The following is a 6,187-nucleotide window of genomic DNA, read 5'->3' as shown; positions in this document are numbered from 1 at the left end:
TTTTAGGCTTTTTGGATCCTTAAAGCGATTTTAATTTTTTTACCAAACGAGTACCTTTTTTTTTTTTTTCAAACTGGCTTTTTGAGTGTTAAAAGCACTTTTAGACCCCTCAAACGCAATTCCAAACACACTATATGAGTCTGTTTGAGATTGCGTTTAAGAAATAGAGCTTTTAAGTAAAAAAAGAGCTTTAGGGCAAAAACTTCATTTTCAAGCTTTTGCCAAAAGTGCTTTTGGACCATTTTTAGGCTTTTAGACTCTTAAAAGCACGTTTAATTTTTTTACCAAACGAGTACTTTTTTCTTCAAACGGACTTTTTGAATGTTAAAAGTACTTTTAAGCTCCTCAAATGTAATTCCAAACAGGCCTTAAGTCTCTTTTGACGGGGGAAAGATGATACTGCGGTGTTAAGGGTATTATAATTTTTTTAATAAATTAATATGTATGAATTAATGAATTAAATCCGTTTGTCAAATTTTGTGAGATAAAAATATGATCTAAACCTTTAATCATAGAAATTTTCTATGAAAATAGAATACTTAGTCAACTCAAGTTTGGTCAGATCGATGGTTCCCAATCTGACCATATACGATGGTTGACACGGTGTAATTTATTGGTGCGGTGACTCTCCCTTCCAATCAGCTCCATTCTTGACAGTTGACATTGTGGAATTTAGATCAAAGACGGTGAGGGGCTTTGGTCGGACAGATACACGTAATTATCAGATAAATCGCACGGCTTAACTCTCAATGCATATTAATTAAAGATTTAGATCAAAGAAGTGTCCGAGCCACCCTAAACACAGTAAATTTCCCTCTTGCCCACCGAGTAATAGGTTGAGTAATAGGGTTGATATATCTTTTCTGTAAATTTCCCTCTTATCCGTTGAGTAATTGGCTTGATATATCTTTTGTTTGATTCTCAAGAGAAATCTGATACGCCTGGGACAGACATCAATTACAAATCTGTTTTCTTTCTTAGTACCAAGAGATAAATAAATAAATAAATAGGGAGATCTGTAGCCATTTGTTTTCCGGTAAAAGAGAAGTTTATACTATTGTCTTTTCTTTTGAGGAATAATCTCGTGTAATTCTAAAATTTGGTTCTTTGGGTTCTAAGTGAAAGTTAATGTTCAATGGGTTAATTTTCTTTACCCTTTTAACTTGTGTCAGCCAGAATGAAGAGAAAAGAAATTTCAAACGCAATTTTTAAATTTTTTTTTATGAGTTTATAATGACCTGTTTATTTGTGTTAATGAAAGAATTTGGCGTGCTAATTAAGGAGGTAGCCCAGCTAACTTAAATAAAATGCAATGAATACTTTTATATTCACTGGGCACGTACCCAATTACTTTTGCTCAAGTACAAACTTTCCCAATTGATATAAGAGATTTTTTTTTTTTTTTTTTTTCGTATTTACCTAATTGAAAAAAATTTAAACCAATGATATTCACTTTATGAAACATAGTTCCTAATTAATTTAACAATCGTCTTTCATTTGGTACGAGATTGCCACCCTTATCTTGATTTGGCTATCATTCTGGTCCCCGTTTTAGGTGATTGCATGGTATCATTTTGTGGGATAATATAGACAAGTAAAATTTTGCATGGTATCGTTTTAGACTTATAGACAAGTAAAATTCCACGTCTATCCTGCCATTGACTCATTCCTTGACGTTTTAAAATAAATATAAAACATAAAATATTTTAGTTTTTATGACTAGTAAATACACCTAGATTTTTGTACAATTTCGTGCTGGATCCACTTTTTTCTTGTCTAGAGCAGTAAATGAGTTAAGAGATGGTAGATATACATATATCTATATATATATAGATACACAAGTCCCTGACTGAACAGCCAGACAAATTGTGAAAGTTGAAAGCAAGAGAAGAAGACTTCGTGAAAGTATGCCTCCTCCTTCTTCTTCTTCTTCCATATTTCTGTTCAGTCTCGTATTAGTTTTTCTTTTCTGCAACGCCAAGGCTTTCATAAAGATACCCCCAAATGAAACTGTCCCAGCAGTTATAGCATTTGGAGATTCCATAGCTGTTACGGGAAACAGCAACCATCTAAAAACTGTTGTTAACTGCAATTTCCCTCCCTATGGGAAGGATTTTCAAGGTGAAGTTCCAACTGCTTGGTTCCGCAATGGAAAGGTCACCTCAGACTTGATAGGTAGCTCTCTCTATACCCGCCCTCCCTCGCTCACCCTCTCTCTCACAGTCTCGCTCCGGCGAGGTATCCAGCTGACAGCTGTTAGCCGTTTGTTAACAGAGTTAGTTTAATTAACTTTTCTAGTTAAATTCTGTTTCTTATTCGAGTTTGTTGATATTGTTAGAAGGTGGCCAACAGCAACCATCTAAAAACTGTTGTTAACTGCAATTTCCCTCCCTATGGGAAGGATTTTCAAGGTGAAGTTCCAACTGCTTGGTTCCGCAATGGAAAGGTCACCTCAGACTTGATAGGTAGCTCTCTCTATACCCTCCCTCCCTCGCTCACCCTCTCTCTCACAGTCTCGCTCCGGCGAGGTATCCAGCTGACAGCTGTTAGCCGTTTGTTAACAGAGTTAGTTTAATTAACTTTTCTAGTTAAATTCTGTTTGATATTGTTAGAAGGTGGCCAACAGCAACCATCTAAAAACTGTTGTTAACTGCAATTTCCCTCCCTATGGGAAGGATTTTCAAGGTGAAGTTCCAACTGCTTGGTTCCGCAATGGAAAGGTCACCTCAGACTTGATAGGTAGCTCTCTCTATACCCTCCCTCCCTCGCTCACCCTCTCTCTCACAGTCTCGCTCCGGTGAGGTATCCAGCTGACAGCTGTTAGCCGTTTGTTAACAGAGTTAGTTTAATTAACTTTTATAGTTAAATTCTGTTTCTTATTCGAGTTTGTTGATATTGTTAGAAGGTGGCCGAGTATATAAGTTCATTCTTTCTTCATTAATTAACTTTTATAGTTAAATTCTGTTTCTTATTCGAGTTTGCTGATATTGTTAGAAGGTGGCCGAGTATACAAGTTCATTCTTTCTTCATTCTTTCTTCATTCTTTCTTCATTATTTCTCTCATTCACTCGCTTCTAAAATGTCGCTGGTGAAGTTTTGGGCGTACACATGGCTCATAACTGTTGTTATGAGCCTCTCATCAGTCGCTTTACTTGGTTCTCAACTACTCAGTGACGACGAGAACCTGCTCATAGGCTTTCAGATAGGCCTCATCGTTCTAGGAATGTTATCTGGCCCCATCCACTTCGCGATCGTGAAGCCGATCATTGATGGGTTGTTACGGATGGAAGCAAATTTTCCGAGGTGGGCTAAACTGCTCTGTAAGATTTGCCGTGCTATTCTTTTCCATATTGCATGCGAAAAGTTCTCCGTCAATATTTTTGTCTTCATTGTCTTGTGTTCGTTTTCCTCGACGGCAATTTGCTACGTCAAGCTTACTCAAAGGAATGATTCCTTTGATGAGATTGGTATATGTGAGGAGATCCTTGGTGGTATTGTGAGGATTTGTATTTCTTTGGCGTGTAACCATGAGGTGGAGCTCCTGGCTTACGCATTGGTTCCATTTTCTCTTGCCATCATGTCACTGGTATGTTAATTTTTCCCTATTATTTGTTTTTTTTAAGATATACTCTTTTTGCGTGGGCTAATTTTTTAATCTTTTATGCTAGCTCCTTCAAGAAACCTTCTGCCCAAACTTTGAAGTCGACTTGTTCATAAGTCCTTTTATGGATTGGGTTCGTAGGCGACGAGAGGAGTCTGGTGTCCGTGATATGGAGGGTGGGCGTGACTTGGAGCGTCGGCGGGAGCTGGAACGCGAGCGCGAGCGGGAGCTGGAACTGGAACGCGAGCGCGAACTCTAGCGTGAGCTCGAGCGGGAGCGTGAGAGCGAGGGCTAGTGGAAGCTGACAAGAAGGATGTACCAGACTGACCCCCATTATTGAAGAGATTTTTGTTTTTGTTTTTGTTTTCTCAAACTTTTGATTGAACATCTACATATTTCGTTACTTTTTTCATTTCGGAGTAGTGCCGGTTTAATTCATTTTTTAAGAGAAAAGGACTGCTTGACATTGATTAGGGGTGTTGATGCCCACTAACTGATAACTACTATAACCGTTAACACTTAGTGAAGGGAAGGGGGAGGATGACAACCAACCAGTAAAGCAAAATTATTCGGTTTAAAGCCCATTCCTTGTCAAAGTCTAGTGTGCCTTCGGACCCAACAACCCATAAAAGCTCCCGAAAATTAAATATGTGATCCTTCTAGCTGGCATCCCCCACGTATCTCGACTATCATTACTGTTTTTTTCCACTTTAAAAGCATCCACGGTCTCTTTCATCTTCCTTCGGAAACCCTAATCATATTTTACCCTTCGAATCCGACTTGTTTACTGCAGTGCTCAATCACTTTTTATTCCTCTTCCAATTTTTTTTTATATTATTATTATATTAATTAAATCTGATACAGTTTGAGTAAAATAAGCTCGCTTTTCACCACACAATTACAGCTGGCGCTAAACTGTGCTTCATTTCCCGAGGCATTCGTTCCACATTTTAAGTGGCCACTGGCCACGTACATCATACCCAGCGTCTTTTGTTTTTTGGTAACAGTACCAGCGTCCTTTGGACTTCTGTATTTATCTACCATTTTATCTCATCAACTAACCTTATTTACTACTTTTTTAAAAAAATTATTAGCAACTAATTTTTTTATTAACAAATTTTTATGCAACATGACTTTTTAAAACTTATTTTATTTAATTTAGCTAATTATATTTTAAAAGTTTTTGGAAATCTTATTGGGCAAAGTTTTCAAAAAAGGAAAAAAGAAATTGACAAAAAAAGAAAAAAAAACAATAAAAATAAAATTGTTTTCTTAAAAAGTGTTGCTACATTTATTCTTTTTGTTTTTTTGCTCTTCCAATCAAATATCTATTTTGCAATTTTTTTTTTTGCTAATTCAATGTAAGAGTTTTTACAAATTTGATTAACATTTTAGATAAAAGTAGTTTTTTCATCTTTTATTGTAAATGCTCGATCTTAATAAGTACAAGGGTTAGAGCATTCCCAATGGAGGAGCCATATTTTTTATGCAAAATGGCTCCTTATAACTCACTTTTATTTAGTTTAGATAAGACATTTTTAAATGTCTCTACATCTGATTAGCTATATTTCTATCAATTTTATTAAAATATTATTAAAAGTAAGAAAAAGTTTTGGGAAGAAGAGAACATGTGAGAGGAAAAATGAAAAAAAAAAAAATTGGAAAAAATAGAACATGCAGAGAAAAAGTAGGAAAATATTTGAGAAAAAGAGAAAACAGGTAAGAGAAACAATGAAAAATAAAATAGCTCCATTGAAAAGTGCTGCTACATTTAGCTTTTCTTTTAGCTCTTCCAATCAAATATTTATTTTACATTTTTTTTTGCTAATCCAATGTAGGAAGTTTTTTAAACATTTGAAAAGCTATTTTAGATAAAAGTAACATTTGACTCTTCCATTAGGAATGCTCTTAAATACTAAATTAGTCCATGGGGTTTCACAACTTTATTTTTTCCCTCCTGGGGTTTCATTTTTATCACAGGAGGTCTCTGTGGTTTTGATAATAGACCAAGTTTGTCCTCCGTCAGCTGACCGTTAATTGACTTGACGGAATTCCACGTGGACCAATCACATGTTGACACGTGGCATCTACTTAATTTTTTTTTTTTAAAAAAAAAAAAGTACTTTCTAAAAAAAAAAAAAAAAGATTGGGGGTGGCCAGGCCACTGCCATCTGGTCGGATGAGGATGGCCAAGCCACCCCCTGGGCACTAAGGAGCCACCCCCCTGGGTACTGGGGGTGGTTTTCGGCCACCCCCATGGAGCCTTGGGGTTGGCCAAAGCCACCCCCAATGGTGGTTGGGGGTGGTTTCGGCCTTTCCCTAGGCTTCATGGGGGTGGCCGAGCCACCCCCAGTACCCACTGGGGGTGGTTTCGGCCACCCCCTTGGTGCCCAGAGGGTGGCTTGGTCACCCCCATTCGGCCAGATGGTTGTGGCCATGGCCAAAGGGGGTGGCCGAGCCACCCCTAAATGGCCAAGGGGGTGGCTTGGCAACCCCCAATCTTTTTTTTTTTTAGAAAATACTTTTTTTTTTATAAAATAATTATTAAGTAGGTGCCACATGTCAACATGTGATTGGTCCACTTGG

The sequence above is a fragment of the Corylus avellana genome, chromosome ca8 (assembly GCF_901000735.1).
Source record: "Corylus avellana chromosome ca8, CavTom2PMs-1.0".
NCBI lineage: Eukaryota > Viridiplantae > Streptophyta > Magnoliopsida > Fagales > Betulaceae > Corylus > Corylus avellana.
The sequence above is the reverse complement of the archived record's forward strand: the minus strand, read 5'-3'. Positions refer to the sequence as shown.